At 40.3% G+C, this 18611-nt stretch overlaps 1 non-coding gene across 1 annotated transcript; it reads right to left on the reverse strand.

Moving 5' to 3' along the window:
- Positions 1-10121: 10121 nt before the first annotated feature.
- Positions 10122-10195, reverse strand: Trnat-ugu (transfer RNA threonine (anticodon UGU)). The gene has a single exon. It is a non-coding gene; the product is annotated as a tRNA-Thr (tRNA).
- Between the last annotated feature and the right edge of the window lie 8416 nt (positions 10196-18611).

Consider the following 18611-nt stretch of genomic DNA (forward strand, 5'->3'; position numbering starts at 1 on the left):
CGCTCTCCCGTGCAACGTGGCTGGTAGACCTCCCTTCATGCAAAATCGTAAGGTCTTAGCTCATGTCCAAGACAGCAAAGCCGGCTTGGAAGTCAATAATCGATAACTGAAACTTGAATTGTACTGCTTCTTACTGGCTATTACATCAACTTGGAAGCTTCGTCTGTGTTCTACTATGGTGCTTTCAGTGTCTCCGGATACCGCAGCACGCAACATAGCTTTGCAGACGATAAGTGTAACCGTTTCGTAGAGAAGAGCGGCCAAAGAGACGATCTGGCTTTAAGTCGATTCGATAGCATAAGACAAAAACGGGCGGATTTTACAGGTTTTAGTACATATGAACACTTTTCACATTCTCCCGTGCAACGCGGCTGCTTGTTCTCCTTTCATGCAAAATCTTAAGGTCCTAGCTCATGTCCAAGGCACCACAGCCGGCTAAAAAGTCAATAATCGTTAACAAAAACTTGATTTGTACTGCTTCTTACTGGGTATCACATCAACTTAGGAGCTTCTTTTGTGTCAAATTATTATTTTCAAATCAACAGCGCATTGCATGCACTCCTTACTAGAAACATGAATAATCTCCACAAAAATTTGGAAGTTAATTACTTTGGTGCAAGAAAGTCTCGATCATTCAGGAAAACGAATTTTCAATAACTTGTCAGCAGCCATAAAAGTTTTACTACTGTCAAAATTCAGTTTAAGAGCAGCCTAAAGGATTTATTTAACCATCTCCTCCGACACCATTAATGAATTGAATTTTTTAGTAGAACTAGGGCGTGAGCGATTGAGAGTGAGTGAGTTAGAAAGAGAGAGAGAGAGAGAGAGAGAGAGAGAGAGAGAGAGAGAGAGAGAGAGAGAGAGAGAGTGGGGGGGAGGGTGTCAAATAATAAGAGTACGATCAGAAGTACGTTTAAATTTTCATCCCTCATTTCACGTCGATGATCAGTCCACTTGCGATCTGTGGAAGGTAAATTAGCATATTAGTTTCCCACTGAGCATCTCCTCATTATGGATCATTTGCAACCGAAAATACATATAGTCTAATCTAACCGTCTTGTCTGTCCTATCTCTGTTGAAGGGTACACATGAGACAGATGCCTTCTTATTGTTGTTGTTGTGGTCTTTAGTCCAGAGACTGGTTTGATGCAGCTCTCCATGCTACTGTATCATGTGCAAGCGCCATCTCCCAATACGCACTGCAACCTACATCCTTCTGAATCTGCTAGTGTATTCATCTCCTGGTCTCCCTCCTCGACCTTTACCCTCCGCGTTGCCCTCCAATTCTAAAATGGTGATCCGCTGATGCCACAGAACGTGTCCTACCAACCGATTCCTTCTTGTAGTCAAGTTGTGCCACAAAGTTCTCTTCTCCCCAATACTATTTAATACCTCGTCATTAGTTAAGTGATCTACCCATCTGATCTTCAGCATTCTTCTGTAGCACCTTATTTCTAAAGCCTCTAGTCTCTTCTTATCCAAACTCTTTATCGTCCATGATTCACTTCCATACATGGCTACACTCCATACAAATACTCGGATAACACACTTCCTGATACGTAAAGCTATACTCAATGTTAACAAGTTTTTCTTCTTCAGAAACACTTTCCTTGCCATTGCCAGTATACAATTTATATCCTCTATACTTCGACCGTCATCAGTTATTTTGCTCCCCAAATACCAAAACTCCTTTACTACTTTAAGTGTCTCAGTTCCTAATCTAATTCCTTCAGCATCACCAAACATGTTTCGACTACATTCCATTATCCTCGTTTTGCTTTTATTGATGATCATCTTATATCATTCTTTCAGGACACTCCACTCCATTCAGCTGCTCTTCCAGGTCCTTTGATGTCTCTGACAGAATTTTGTCATGAGTGAACCTCAAGGTTTTTATTTCTTGTCCATAGATTTTAATTCCTACTTCGATTTTTCTCTTTTTTTCCTTTACTGCTTGCTCAATAAACAGATTGAATAACATCGGCGATTGACTAGAACCGCATCTCACTACCTTCCCAACCACTGCTTCCCTTTCATGCCCCCTGACTCTTGCAACTCCCATCTGGTATGTGTACAAATTGTAAATGGCCTTTCACTCATTGCATTTTACCACTGCCACTTCAGTATTTGAAAGAGTTTTCCAGTCAACATTGTCAAAAGATTTCTCTAAGTCTACAAACGCTAGAAACGTAGGTGTGCCTTTCCTTAATCTAGCTCTTAAGAGAGGACGTAGGGTCAGTATTGCCTCATGTGTTCCAGTATTTCTACGGAATCCAAACTGGTATACCCCGAGGTCGGCTTCTACCAGTTTCTCCATTCGGCTGTAAAGAATTGGCTTTAGTGTTTTGCGCCTGTGACTTACTAAACAAATAGTTCGGTAATTTTCACATCTGTCAACAACTGCTTTCTTAGAGATTGGAATTATTATATTCTTCTTGAAGTCTGACGGTATTTCGCCTGTCTCATACATCTTGCTCATCAGATGGTAGAGTTTAGTCAGGGCTGGCTCTCCCACGGGTGTCAGTAGTTATAATGGAATGTTGAATACTCCCGGGGCCTTGTTTCGGCGTAGGTCTTTCACTGCTCTGCTAAACTCTTCACACAGTATATCATCTCTTATTTCATCTTTATCTACATGCTCTTCCATTTCCAAATTCTGTTTTCAAGCACATTGCCCTTGTATAGATCTTCTATATACTCCTTCCACCTTTCTGCTTTCCCTTCTTCGCTTATAACAGGGTTTCCATCTGAGCTCTTGATATGCATACAAGTGGATCTCTTTTCTCCAAAGCTTTTATTTTTATTTATTTATTGTTCCGTGGGACCATATTAAGGAGAAATCTTCATGGTCATAGAACGAGTCAATACATGAAATTATAACACGATAGTAGAAACAGATAAAATGAAATATAAAAACATATTAAGGCGACAAGTCGTAAGTTTAAATAAAGAAAATTAACTACGTAACACTGAAATTTGCATAATTTTTTAGCTCTTCCAGGAGCTCCTCGACAGAATAGAAGGAGTGAGCCATGAGGAAACTCTTCAGTTTAGACTTAAATGATTTTGGGCTACTGCTAAGATTTTTGAGTTCTTGTGGTAGCTTATTGACAATGGATGCAGCAGAATACTGCACTCCTTTCTGCACAAGAGTCAAGGAAGTGCATTCCACATACAGATTTGATTTGTGCCTAGTATTAACTGATTGAAAGCTGCTAACTGTTGGGAATACGCTAATACTGCTAACAATAAACTACATTAAAGAAAATATATGCTGTCAGGGCAATGTCAGAATTCCCAGACTATTGAATAGGGGCCAACAAGAGGTTCTCGAACTTACACCCCATATAGCTCGAACAGCCCGTTTTGAGCCAAAAATACCCTTTTTGAATCAGAAGAATTACCCAAAGAATATAATACCATACGACCTAAGCGTGTGAAAATATGCGAAGTAGACTATTTTCCATGTTGAACTGTCACTAATTTCAGATACTGTTCTAATGGTAACTAAAGCAGCATTTTAGTTTCTGGACAAGATCCTGGACATGGGCTTTCCACAACGGCTTACTATATATCCGATCGCCTAGGAACTTTAACTGTTTCGTCTCGCTTATAACATGCCCATTCTGTCTGATCAAAATATCGGTCCTTGTTGAATTGTGAATTAGAAACTGCAAAAACTGAGTCTTACTGTGATTTAGCATCAAATTGTTATCCACAAGCCATGAACTTATTCCATTAACTACATTATTTGATACTGTTTCAGTATTACACACAAGATCCTTCACTGCCAAGCTGGTGTCATCAGCAAACAGAAATATTTTTGAATCACCTGTAATACTAGAGGGCATATCATTTATATAAGTAAGAAACAGCAGTGGCCCCAGAACCGACCCTTGGGGGAATGCCCTCTTAACAGAGCCCCATTGCGAATGATTATCACTACCACTCTCAATATCGCAGAGAATTACCTTCTGCTTTCTGTTCTTAAAGTAAGAGGGGAACCAATTGTATGCTACTCCCTTACTCCATAATGGTCCAACTTGTGCAGTAATATTTTGTGGTCAACACAGTCAAAAGCCTTCGTTAAATCAAAGAAAACACCTAGCGTTCGCAACCTTTTATTTTATCCGTCCAAAACCTCACAGAGAAAAGAGAATATAGCATTTTCAGTTGTTAAACCATTTCTAAAACCAAACTGTACATTTGACAGCAAATAATGTGAATTTAAATGCTCCAGTAACATTGTATATACAACCTTCTCGATAACTTTAGCAAACACCGATGGCATTGAAATAGGTCTAAAGTTGTCAACATTATCCTTGTCTCCCTTTTTATAAAGTGGCTTCAGTAGAGAGTACTTTAATCGGTCAGGAAACCGACCACCGCTAAAGGAAAAGTCACAGATATGGCTAAGTACTGGGCCAACATACACAGAACAATACTTCAGTATTCTGCTAGATACCCTGCCATATCCATGAGAGTTCTTGGTCTTTAGTGATTTAATTATTAACTCAATCTCCCTCTTGTCAGTATCATGGAGGACCGTTTAGGGTAACAGTCTCGGAACACTTTTTTCTAAGAGCGCTATATGATTCCCTGTTGGGGCTAGGTTTCTATTTAGTTCACCTGGTACATTCAGAAAGTGATTATTAAATACTGTACATATATGCGACTTATCAGTAACACGAACATTCCCACTACGCACTGATTCTATATCGTCGACCTGTCTCTACAGACCAGCCACTTCGCTTACGACTGACCATATGGTTTTAATTGTATCCTGAGACGTAGCTATTCTATCTGCATACCACTTTGCCATACCAGTTTACATATGATTATATGAATTAAGGAGATCTACCAGCATCCTTTTACTTGCACAATCACTTTACAATTAATATTGAAATCACCACATATAAATAATTTTTTGTATTTCCTACAAAGTGTACCAAAAACCTCCTCTAGCTTTAGCAAAAATGTTGTGAAATTGGCGTCTGTGGCTCTATAAATAACAATTAGAAGTTTAGCTCCATTAAATTTAACCATACCTTCACAACATTCTAACACCTTTTCAGTGCAGTACTTAGAAACATCAATTGACTCTAATGGGATGCTGTTTTTCACATACATGGCTACTCCCCCACACCGAAAAGAGCTCCTAGAAAAGCTGCCAGCCAACCTGTATTCTGGTAAAGGAAGCCTCTGAATTATCTCCTTATTTAAGAAGTGCTCAAATATACCAATAATTTCAGAGTCAACATCTATAAGCAGTTCACTAACTTTATCTCTAAAATCTTGTATATTTTGATGAAATATACTAATTCTCTCATTACTTGGATACTTAAGCTTTGTCAAAAGTGGATCTTTTGTTAGAGAGACTTCCCTTAAGCAGGAAGACCTATCAGCTGACTGGTGCAGCTCTAACATCAACTACTGCAGGAATTTTCCCATGAGTGATCCCACCACCTCGATCTATGCTGTCACTTTAATTTTCCTGTAGGCGGTGTCTATCTTACCCATTGTGATTTTCGCCTCTACATCCTTACATTTGTCCTCTAGCCATCCCTGCTTAGCCATTTTGCACTTCATGTCGATCTAATTTTTGAGACGTTTGTATTCCTTTTCGCCTGCGTCATTTACTGCATTTTTATATTTTCTCCTTTCATCAATTGAATTCAATATTTCTTCTGTTACCCAAGGATTCCTACTAGCCCTCGGCTTTTTGCCTACTTGATCCTCTGCTGCCTTCACTACTTCATCCCTCAAGGCTACCCATTCTTCTTCTACTGTATTTCATTCCCCCATTCCTATCAATTGTTCCCTTATGCTCTCCCTGAAACTCTGTACAACCTCTGGTTCTTTCAGTTTATCCAGGTCCCATCTCCTTAATTTCCCACATTTTTGCAGTTTCTTCAGTTTTAATCTACAGTTCATAACCTATAGATTGTGGTCAGAGTACACATTTGCCCCTGGAAAAGTCTTACACTTTAATACCTGGTTTCTTACCTTTATATAATCTATCTAAAATCTTGCAGTATCTCCAGGTCTCTTCCACGTATACAACGTTCTTTCACGATTCTTGAACCAAGTGTTAGCGATGATTAAGTTATGCTCTGGGCAAAAACCTACCAGGCGGCTTCCTCTTTCATTTCTTACCACCATTCCATATTCACCTACTACGTTTCCTTTTCTTCATTTCTCTACTATCAAATTCCAATCACTTGTGCCTATTCTATTTTCATCTCCCTTCACTATCTGAATAATTTCTTTTATCTCATCACACATTTCATCAATTTCTTCCTCATCTGCGGACTACTTTTAAGATTATGGTAGGTGTGGACTTCATGTCTATCTTGGCCACAATAACGCGTTCACTGTGCTGCTTGTAGTAGCTAACCGGCATTCGAATTTTTTTTTTATTCATCATTAGACCTACCCATGCGTTAGGTTCATATTGGCCTTCCTAATACTTAAATCTATATTCGATGTTAACAATGACGCCGGTGGATAGACTATATGAAATTACTGATCGTCGATAAAGTCGCGAATATAACCGACATGCTATTGGGCCCTTCGCAGGGAAAGGGTTTTCGCCGCAAAAAGCGGGAAACTGGAATCCAGCAAATGAGTAAAAAATATATATTCAGTGACAAAAAATTAGTGTACGTACACAACAATAGTCTGGGATTTCTGTATTACATAAAACAGTTTTTGTGATTGTATCTTGCAGCTTTAGTTATTTTTAATTAAAAGAGATTTTAAAAGGACAGAAAGAGCGTTTTGGTCTACGCTACACATCGTTCTGTTAGTATAGTCTTGACTTCGTAATCACTTTCGTGGACTTCTGCAACTCTTAATCAAAATATCCAACCTAATCGAGACAATACGCTACGATACAGCCGACATCATGACAAGAGAATGGGCTACATCAAACTCGAAGTAATTTTATATAGATAAGGATCTCAATGACCTGTGTACGTCTAATATAAAAGATCTCCTAACCATTCTCCTCAAATAGATCGCCATCTTCACTTGACCTTTAACTGAAACTGTTTCAGAATTAAAGACTGAATTCAAAGAAAATTTGGCTTCCAGTCACAAAACAAGAAAAATAAAAATAATAAAAGTGAGAATGTGAAACAGGTTAGCAATAACCACAAACAGGAGATTCTACAGAAAATCAAAGTGAGAAAGGAAATTATTAATATTATCGACCGTTTAGGAACTCTATGCTACGAAAGGGATGAAACCACATATAGAATAACTGGTGGAAAAGTTAGTGTGTTTTAAGATTAAATCCAAACAACAATTAGAGAAAAATATATCGAAGCTAGGCCTATATTACGAAAAATTGCTAAATCTCGAGGCAAATTGTGTCCTCCAGTATTTGATGAAGTGTTAGTGCCCCTAGCACGGATAAAAACAGGATCTACAGCATCAACAGAAACTTCGGATATGTGTTTCATATTTCATCCAAGCCTACAGTCTATAAATACTAAAACAAAATACCACTACAGGGAAACTACCTACGAAGAAGTTCTTGGTAAAACTATGTAGCTGTAGTTGCCTTGGACTAACGACGTGTGATTATCAATGTAACCTGTACAGACTGTACGCTTTCCAAAGCTGTTATCCATGAAAAAGCTAAACGACGTTTCGTGAACAAAACACAATTTAAGACCGGACCAGTAATAAAATTATCTGACAATAGGCACTGTTGAAAATTTGTGCCAGACCAGGATTACCACCCGAGTCTCCTGGTTACCAGGGAGAGGCAATGATCACTGTGTCCGAATTACACAGTGGTCAACATAATAGCACGAACTGCCCGAGCATGCCGTTCGTCAGATCCAAATTCACAATTTCTCCATAGACTGCTAATGCAGTGCTCCTTGAACATTATCCTCCTCGCCTTAATTAAACAGACACAGAATATATACAAGCTTGGCCTTACGAACATTGCAGACGCCGTCTATGCAACACGCGTCACACTTCAAAGAGTTTACCAATACATTGCATTGTTTACTATCGACCACGGATCAAGCAACGTAAAAAGCACTGCGTCTACTGAGATCATGATTCAGAGTTTAAAAAAAAAAAAAAAAAGAAACTAATAAGTCGCCTACATATTACAGTTGCTGCCGAAAGAGGAGAATCACTATTTTCCCACAAACGGAAATATAGTTAAAATTACGCTTCTAATTCGGCTAGTTTCGGCGGTTACTAAAATTTGTAGTGAAAGTTACATAGGGAACTCTCCCGTCCCCCCACCAGAAACGTAGTTTTCGTCGCTGTTGTGCGACTTTTGTACATAGCCAGAGAAAGTGTGTTAAACATGGCGCGGACGGAAACACTAGGCTACGCTACAGGGAAATCTGCTTACACAACGTTTACTCGGCATTAATAATCGTTGGCGTAAACATCTCTCAATCAAATTACCCCCTTCCAACCTAACTTAGATCTCGGGCTACACTGCCCATAGGCCTGTCATCACAACCAAAATTTCAATGTGTGGGGGATATCCTGTACTTCTCGCTAATCTCTCTCTAGGCAAAAATGTCAGTTATTGTAGATTGGTGGCAGTCTCAACTACAAGATTTACTAATGATAAACACTATTGAGGCGGCTCGTAATTTTAGAATAGTTCTCTTCGTCTTACTTGGCATAAATTGTTCGCTGGCGTCCCAGCAGCTAGCTCCTTCAGTGTCTGCTTCTGCCATCGCACCACGCCAGTCTGTTTTTATCCTAGCAGACAGAACGCACCGCACATCCGACAACTTCGGAACCACTCAACTGGCCAGTTAGCAACTGAGCCGAACACTGTTTACACCGTCAAAGGAAAACTATGCAAAGATGTACACTCGAATGGCACGACTGCGTAGTACACACACACACACAAACAGTAATATCTGTAGAATGTCCATCGACACGCGCAGAACGAAATTCTTCTCGCGAACGTACAGCGTCTCCGAAAAAAATCTCGTGACTATATTCCGGCGTTACGGCCAGGTTCTCATTCAAATGAGCAAAAAATGTTATATATTTTTTTTGAGACAGTGAAAATACACTTGAAGGATCTGTTTGGGAGTTACGAGTGATCATACTATGAGCTTTATTTTAGATTTTCAGTAAAAACAATGGCGCCCGCAATTATGATTTGATCACGCGGACTGCGTGCAGTGTGGCCTCTCAGATGTTACCTGAAATCAAAAATGGATGACATCAGTTGATACTAAATTACTTCTCTGAAATTGAAAATGGAAAACATCAGTCGATATTACATAAAATTTATGGGAGCGCATACCTAACCGCAATGAAACAACCGTAAATTTAACGATACGGTACTAATTCGAACTCTGAGTTAGATTTTTTGGGTGGTTTATTTCACTCCTTATGCCTTCACAAAAATTACTTAATATTAATCAGTGTCATATATTATAGGTATAAGCTCCTAAGAAAAGTGTTTACTTTTCTGGGTCAGAGGTAGAAGTTAAGAGATTGAACCATTTTTAGTTAATGCTGCATGCCGTTCTGAGAAAATTGTTTCTCCAAAAAAAAAAAAAAAAAAAAAAAAAAGTTCAACGTCTAGGGAAACCTTTTAGTTATATTATTACTTCGATTTGCATGAACTGAGGGTTACATGTATATTTTTAATGTCGCTGAACACGAATCTGCAGTAAGATTTTCAATATTCAAAACGGCTAATGCAATACGGAGAGCACAGGATTATGCTTTGTCCAATTTTTACCAAAAATGCATTTTCGTTATTTACGTTTAGTGTGCAATCCAAGGAGCACTTTTCAACCCTTCCTCGGGCTGGAATTGTTCCTAGATAGCAACTCCCTGTTCTTCTTGGCAGGAAAAGCCGATCTGTCTAACCTGGATATGCAGCACTCGTTATTCGTCAGTGTTATCGGCGAGTATGTTTGCAGTATGAATCATTTTGTGCACGTGCGTCACGGGACGAGCTTTGATCTACATCTATATGGATACTCTGCAAATCACATGTAAGTGCCTGGCAAAGGGTTCTTCGAATCCCCTTCACAATTGATAGTTAATTGAAACCCTCAGCTGCCGACAGGTGTTGTTGATATACTTCGATGGGGACAGCTGAAAATGTGTGCCCCGACCGGGACTCGAACCCGGGATCTCCTGCTTACATGGCAGACGCTCTATCCATTTGAGCCACCGAGGACACAGATGAATACCGCGACTGCAGGTATTTATCCCTTACACGCTTCCCGTGAGACTCACATTTCCAACCGGCCACAATCCACAAACGTAATGTACGTAATAGGTGTTTGCCCATCCACTCAATACTGGCCCACACTAAGGTGACGATTCCCGTAAGATTTCGGGCAATCTGTGCGCATTCGCACAGACGAAGGTCAATGGCTGGGTAACGTTTAACCATATATATGAAGATAGTAACTGTTCTCGAAAGAACAGGCGCCACTGACGACCGGGCAGCTTCTCTAGAATACATGATAGACCGGCCTATGTGGCCGAGCGGTTCTAGGCGCTTCAGTCGGGAGCCGTGCGACCTCTACGGTCGCAGGTTCAAATCCTGCCTCGAGTATGGATGTGTGTGATGTCCTTAGGTTAGTTAGGTTTAAGTCGTTCTAAGTTCTAGAGGACTGATGACCTCAATTGTTAAGTCCCATAGTGTTCAGAGCCATTTGAACCATCAGTCCCTGTGCTTACACACTACTTACATTAACTTAACACCACGCGAGACAGATCAACGATGCCCAAGGGAGGACTCGAACCTCCAACGGGGGGAGCCGCGCGAACCGTGACAAGGCGTTTGAGACATGGCGGATACCCCGCGCGGCTCATGGCAGTCGTGACACTGCTTCAAAACAATGGGCTGTAGAAATTTTTTTTAAGCACGGATTAAAAAAAAAACCTTTCCGTTCCAAGAGTCTGGACAAGTACACCTTAAAAAAAAATGCAACTACAAAGAAATTGAATTTTCGAACTTTTTGGATGAGAACCTGTCCCTATGGAACACCGTTGATAAAATGTCACAGGGATTATGTACTCAGGTTTCACATGTGGATTAACAATTCCTAATCGAGGAATTTGCATCTCCCACCTTGGAATTCTCAGAACAGAATTTTTATCCATTACGAGATTCTCAGCCACTTGCAGAAGTGATTTCCCGTGATTCTGCAAAACTTTTCCGTTAGCCAATCGTAGCAACTATAATATTTGGTTCCTGGTGCATGACATGTCTCTTAACTTAAAGTGACCAACTCATTTGCATAAAGAGCTAACTTATCATCCGCTTCTTTACTTGCGTAGACCGTTTATGGTCTTCAAAGATTTTTTTCTTTAATCGTTTTTTATGTCTTTTATAAACTGCAACACTTTCTAAACTTAACGCCATTGAAGCATGGTCTTTTACTGAATGACCAAAAAAACAATGCCGACAGCTGGAGTCGAAGGTTTTCGTTAATCAAGCCGTTTGTATTCTTGTGGTGATATCTCCATAGAATCTTTCATTCCGCAACACATATTTCTTTTATATAACTGAGAAGTGAAATACCGGTTTTCATAGATGCAGATTTAACATATTTTAATATAACGCAATAAATATTTCATTAAAATTTTCATCCCCTTACTATCGAAGTTCCAAAACCACTGAAACACATAGTTTTTAAAAATTCTAACAGAGGAGCCGAATACGAATTGTCAGATATATTTAGTAATGCTTTCATAATGAACCATTTTGAGAAACATCTCACACCCTTTAGGAGTTAGATTTTCAGAAACAATTAAACATGTATTCTTCTATTTAGAACCAAGGAGCCAAATTCAAATCTTCATCCATTTAATTCTAAAAATGCTTTCATAGTGAAATATTTCATAAAACTTTTCATCCCCTATTTCACTCTATTAATGAGTTAAATTTCCAAAAGCAACGAAACACATTCTTTTTACATCCAACTGAGAAGTCTATTACCTATTTTCATAGATGTAACTTTAACAATGCTTTAGTAGTTCTTTAATAATGATTTATTTTCAAAAAACCTTCACTATTTATTCTATCCCCCCCCCCCCAATGAAAGAATTTCGGAAAATGATAAAAACCTTTTTTTTTGTTTCTGGCTGAGAAACCAAATGTCAATTTTCGTAGTTTTGTAGTCGTAGCTTCAACAGTGACATAGGGACATATTTTTTTTTTTAAAAAAAACTTTTCAACCCATATTTCACCCCCTTAGGAGTGGAATTTCGAAAAATCTCTTCTTAAATGGTGCTTTCAGCGTAATATTTACACCTTCATCAAATTTCACGTCTGTATACTTTGCAGGTTGGGCTGGAAGGCGATGAGTGAGTGGATACATGTGCCCCTATCGCATCTCCTTGGAGGTTGTAGTTCCAAAAACAGTGAAACACGTATATTTCAATAATAGAATTTCCATAGATTTATCTTTAAAAATTCTTTCACACTGAATTATTTTCATAAAACATTTCATCCTATATTCCCCCTCCTTATGAATTGAATGTATCAAAAACAGTGAGACATGTAATTTTTTTTTATTTTTACTTTAACCGAGAAGCCAAATTCAGGTTTAAATATATTTAGCTTTAAAAATGCTTTCATAATTAAATATTTCATGAAACATTTCATCCTCTATGTAATGGGATTGTGGTAGTGACACACCAAAATCACAATAGTAATCCGTTGTAGTTGCTACACATTTTATTACAATCAAAAGCATTATAAAATCACAATCACAAAAATACAAGAGATTGCCTTATAAGGCCAGATCAGATGGACAAATAATAAATAAATTTCTTTACGTGGAACAAGACCCGTTAAACTTCAAATTTGGATATGACTAGGTAAATATACTTAGGTAAGGCTTTACTTAAATAGTACAAATGTGCATAGAATGCGCAGCAGAACTCTCATTACTTCCAATCAGCAGAGAAACAGATTAAGCCTAAGAAACAGAATTTTTAACGTTTGGCTACCCAACTTTCCATAACAAAACTATATACAAATGATTAAAGCAATTAAGGAGGTACTTTAATTTTGACCAAACCGACCTTCAAATTTACTTACTCAATTGATTAATCAACAATATTCTTAGAATGATTACAACTAGAACATGACCATATGACAATTCCCTTAAAATAAGGTTGCTTCAATATTTCGTGTGAATTGGCGATAGACGCGAGCAGACCAAGGATTCAAATCAATACGAGAGATCCACGAGACAGGGAGTGACATAGAAATATACTCAACTTGACAATGCAATTGAACTTTGGATGCTATAGTTCTCCACCGGAACGATGGAATCACGCGAAAGTGACAACATAACCGAAGATGTAAAGGAGAGGACATGGCCTTAAACATCTCTCTGCCGCCGTGGTGCTCTGTTCCCAGTATGCTAGCGTCGATCGCTGCCAATTATCTCTAACACAACACACATCAAGGGTAGAGAGTTTTCTGAGACATATACTACACAACCTTATCTGGAGAACAGGTGAGCATTACAACTGAACTGAAACAAATGAGCCTCCGTCAGTTACTTGCCCAGTGCCAGCCCTTAAACTTTGATTAATAAGTTCGCTAAAAGTCATGCCGAAGTTAAGATGACAAGATTTATCTCCAGGTTCCGCATATTAGGGGCAGAGACAATGAATTGGCGACGCTCTTAGCCGTATGTTCGCGGGAGAGTCTGGGGAAGGCAAGGGCCACGTGGAGCCGGATCTTGGAGCGAATTTCCTTCTCTCCGAGACACCCGGTTTCTTCTGCGACTCAGCCGGCAAACAGGCTGTGGACCCCAGGTGGGGACCGAATAGGCAGCAGTAGGCGGATGGCGACGTCGTTACTGGCTGTTGCCCTGTTGCCTTCGGGGGGGCGGGGGACTCTTGTGTAAAGGGGGAGACAACCGTGGTGAAGTGAAGGTCTCTATTCCACAGGAACGAGTTAGCATGATATATCCACGATTCGGTGGTCGGGGGTCATTTGGCGCTATACAAGACCTAGAACCGAGTTCGGGAACACATGTTTTGGCCCAACCTATATCGCGATGTCAGGAGATTTGTTGGCAACTGTGTCCAGTGTAAGCGCGGTAAGCCCGATGTGGGTCCGTGCAGAGAACTACTACAGTCGCTTAGGGAGCAGTGTCCTCTGGACCGCGACTCAAAGATCGAAGCAACGATCGATGGAAACTGGCGCCAGAAACGCACCAGCTCACTCTATTTCATCCCCTTAGGGGTTGAACTTCCAAAAACACTAAAACACGTATTTTCTTATTTGTAACCTTGAAGTCAAATACCAATTTTCGTAGATGTAGCCTTAAAAATACTTTCATAGTTATTCCATAATTATTTATCTCAAAATAAAATGTTCACCCGCTATTTCACTTCATTCCCAGTAATAATGGAACACATATTTCTTTATTTCTGACCTAGAAACCAGATACAAATTTTCGTATGCCTAGCTTCAAAATTACCTTAATAGCTACATGTTTCAAAAATCCTATAATTTCCTGTGTCTCCCCCTTTCAGTGTAGGAGGGATAGTGTCGTACAAGAGACAGTATACTCAGTAGACAACGAACTGCTAGTTGTGAAATCAGCGACATAGGAACCGAGACTGACACAGAAGGTGCTGAAGGTGAAGCACACTAGACTCGTGTCTACCACGGCTTCTAATAATATCGATTTACCATGAACGGAAGTTCCGAAAAGTGAGCAAGTAATTTTACAGTAAATTCAGTACCGATGGAGAGGATATACAACGAAAAACATTTCTATAAAATTTCAGAAATAATGAAATATTCCACTCAAGTCGCGCGGCAGAACACGCAATGGATATGCTTGCACTTAAGACGGAAAGCCCCACGTGCTTACGCAGGCTTACGACAGATCTCAAAATTTGGCAGTAGGCGTAAGCCAACCTCGTGTGCTGCTACCTGTTGTTGATGCCAGGCATCAAGGTCTCAGTAGTACGGCCATGCACTGGAGAGTAGTTGCTTTGTAAGCACTCCGTCTTCAGTCCACGAGTGGCCTACTGGGACGGGACCATCCGACCGCTGCGTCATCATCCGTGGAGGATGCGAACAGGAGGGGCGTGGGGTCAGCACACTGCTCTCCCCGTCGTTATGGCGGTTTTCTTTGACCGGAGCCGCTACTATTCGGTCGAGTAGCTCCTCGATTGGCACCACGAGGCTGAGTGCACCCCGAAAAATGGCAAGAGCGCATGGCGGCCTGGATGACCACCCATTCAAGTGCCGACCACGTCCGACAACGCACTTAACTTCGGTGATCTCACGTGAACCAATGCAACCTCAGGGGCAAGGCCGTTGCCGCAGATATTTTAGAGTAGTTGCTAACGTTTCATAATTATCTAGTTTACGGGGAAAATGTAAAAATGGCGATTGTCACCAAAGCTACAACTAATCGGAATTTCTGGTTAGTTATCAAGTGGTCTTGTGTGCGAGCCTGAATTTTTCATCCTTTGCGGTGGGAATGATTCAAACCTGTCATGTTCTTCTTATGAAGTGTTCTATTTATTTTACACACAATGATCATTTGTAGTTGTGTTGAGTTACTACCTTGATAAATTTTTGGATGGCGCACGTATCATAACTGAGATCTGCGCTTGCGCTTAATGGCTGAAGGTGAATTAGCGTAATGAGTAGTAGCGAATGTTATAGTAACATGTTTGTAAATTATTTCAGGTAAATTACGTTAGTCGTGTAATATTATCCGTATACCAGTACAGTATGTGGGCCAATTACGTTAGTCATGGAATACTATCCGTATAAGACTATGTCACCTTGATGTCCCGGAATTTGCTTCAATTTTGGAATCCACGAAAGAACTGGAAATTTTTCTTTACACAGCTTTCCATATAACTTCTATTACAGTGATTCAGTCTTGTCTGTCACTCGACTTTTCTGATCGGGAAATAAATTCTATCGCTCAGATGCTTATTACCTCTTCGTGTTTCTATTTGCCGATATTGCTCATAAACACTTACATATCTCAAAGTTGCTATGGACAGTGATGGAACGACACACTTTTCTATGGCGACACTGCAGTTTAGAGATAGAAAAACCGATCGGTTAAAACGATATGGGTATTTTAGTTCTGAATAACCCATGTCTTTCGGTATTTGTTTGCTCTCGGTTATAACAAGTATCTTTTTTTTTCCTGATAACCACGTAAAAACAGATATATCGATTAGCCACAGCAGCCGCAGTAAAATTTTTAGTTTTCAAGTAAACCTTTTTTTAAAAAAGACGAGTAATTTTTATTCGTAAGATTTCCATAGCTCTGAAATACTGCGTTATTACAGATAAATGGGAAAAGTGATGTATGCCACTTTAATAACACTGCTGACAGAAACGAGCAACAAATGGATTGGTCCAGCATTGCCGAGACAATATTGTGCCTGTTATACAAGCAGTGCGCGAGACTGGACGCAGTTTCTCGCTGTTGTCGAACGTCAGTTGTAACAGAGAATGGCACCATCTGGAAGTCTGGAAGTATTTTACGATATGCGGTAACGAGTGAAGCACATGGGTTGATTTGGTCGACTTGAAACATCATACAAGGAAAAAAGTTAAAATTTCCGGGATAAAAATAGAAAGTGCCTGATCTGCTGCCTGTGTCTACGTAGTATGCCGTTATCTGCTTGTAGCCCTTGAAAACAGAGAAATAAAAACGAAAAAGAGTTCTCCAGCCGAAGTATTCACCCTTTATTGCAGGACTATACGTAACTCCCGCATAGTGCTGTGATAACCGATTACAATATAATTTTTGAGCAGAGCTTCTAAAAACTAAAATCAGTAGGAGAATACTGGCAGTTTTCTGTAGTACGGAAGCACTCGCCATATTTTGAGAGAAGCAGCGAACAGCTGACAAAGTTTTATTTGACTATTTATTTTAAATTATGTCCGAAAGAACAGACACCATATCCATATACGTATATGGTTCTGGCAATACCAGCCATGACCTTCTTCTGTGAAGATGCACACGTATTCCCCGAACTGTTACGGCACTTGGTAAGAATGTCTTCCACGAGTAATGAGTGTGTTGGTGTGGGACACTACGAATGTAGTGTGTGCACATACTATGTGAGTCTCGCGGGAGGCCTGTGCGAGATAGTCCCTGCAGTCACTATCGTCTGTGCCCTCGGTGGCTCAGATGGACAGAGCGTCTGCCATGTAAGCAAGAGATCCCGGGCTTTAGTCCCAGACGGGGCACACATTGTCACCTGTCCCCGTTGATGTATATCGACACCCGAGATCAGCTGACCGTATTAATATAATTCTAATTTCGTTCTGGACGGCTGCAGGTCATCATAAAAGTATTTAATTTTACGTGTTGATTCCATTTATCAAGAAACTGAGAAAGTCAAATTTTTTAAATCTTTGTAGGATTCCTACGTTTACTAGAGGAAATAATGTAAATAAAAGACTGAAAATCGGTTATTACAAGCACTGGAATAGTGACGGGCTTTAACAATTAGGTTAAAGTGAGCCGAAAACCAGTTGTTTCAGCGATAACCGACATTCCCACTAGAGTTCTGCGTGGTAAGATTGACGCGCAATTGACGCATGGTGCACGGAATGGCAATTGAATCTCAATGTAGACAAGTGCAATCCGACAACAGAGGAAGTGGGTTACAATACGCTTGTTCGCCCACTGCTTGAATACTGCTCAGCAGTGTGGGATCCGTACCAGATAGGGTTGATAGAAGAGAGAGAGAAGATCCAACGGAGAGCAGCGCGCTTCGCTACAGGATCATTTAGTAATCGCGAAAGCGTTACGGAGATGACAGATAAACTCCAGTGGAAGACTCTGCAGGAGAGACGCTCAGTAGCCCGGTACGGGCTTTTGATAAAGTTTCGAGAACATACCTTCACCGAAGAGTCAAGCAGTATATTTCTCCCTTCTACGTATATCTAGCGATGAGACCATGAGGATAAAATCAGAGAGATTAGAGCTCACACAGAAGCATACCGACAATCCTTCTTTCCACGTACAATATGAGACTGGAATAGAAGGGAGAACCGATAGAGTACCCTCCGCCACAGACCGTCAGGTAGCGTGCCTAGTATGGATGTAGATTTAGACATCTAGAACAGTTTTTCAGGAAGGTTACTGCAGCTCTGATGTTCTCAAAATGAATGGGCCAGCCATTGGCGTCCTCGAGGGGGAGGGGAGGAGGTGGGGAGGGGAGAAGAGGCAAAGGGGCACTTTCACCCATAGTCCCCAACCCTCCCTGGAATCTGGAGTAAAGAGGTTTTATTCGTTACAGTATACTCATACTCTTCCAGATAAGACTTCTCCACAATACTGCTAAACCTTAGCTTTGACCAGTTGTAGCGCTTATAGAGTTAGGGTCTTGCAGCTTGTTGCATCTCGTAACTGACCAGCTGATTTGTACACACAGTGCCAGTTTCAGAATCATGCACTCCAGCCCCGACGCGCCTCCCGCACTCCCCTCCACTGGAAATATTTCTGCAGATTCCAGTCTGCCACTGTGCATATGTTTTGATAACATCCTGGTTTTAATAGCATCGAAGGAACAGCATTGTGCAGTAAAGGGTAGACCTAGCACAGAACACACCATTCACA

This window comes from Schistocerca gregaria, unplaced genomic scaffold, assembly GCF_023897955.1.
Source record: "Schistocerca gregaria isolate iqSchGreg1 unplaced genomic scaffold, iqSchGreg1.2 ptg000491l, whole genome shotgun sequence".
NCBI classification, from domain to species: Eukaryota; Metazoa; Arthropoda; class Insecta; order Orthoptera; family Acrididae; genus Schistocerca; species Schistocerca gregaria.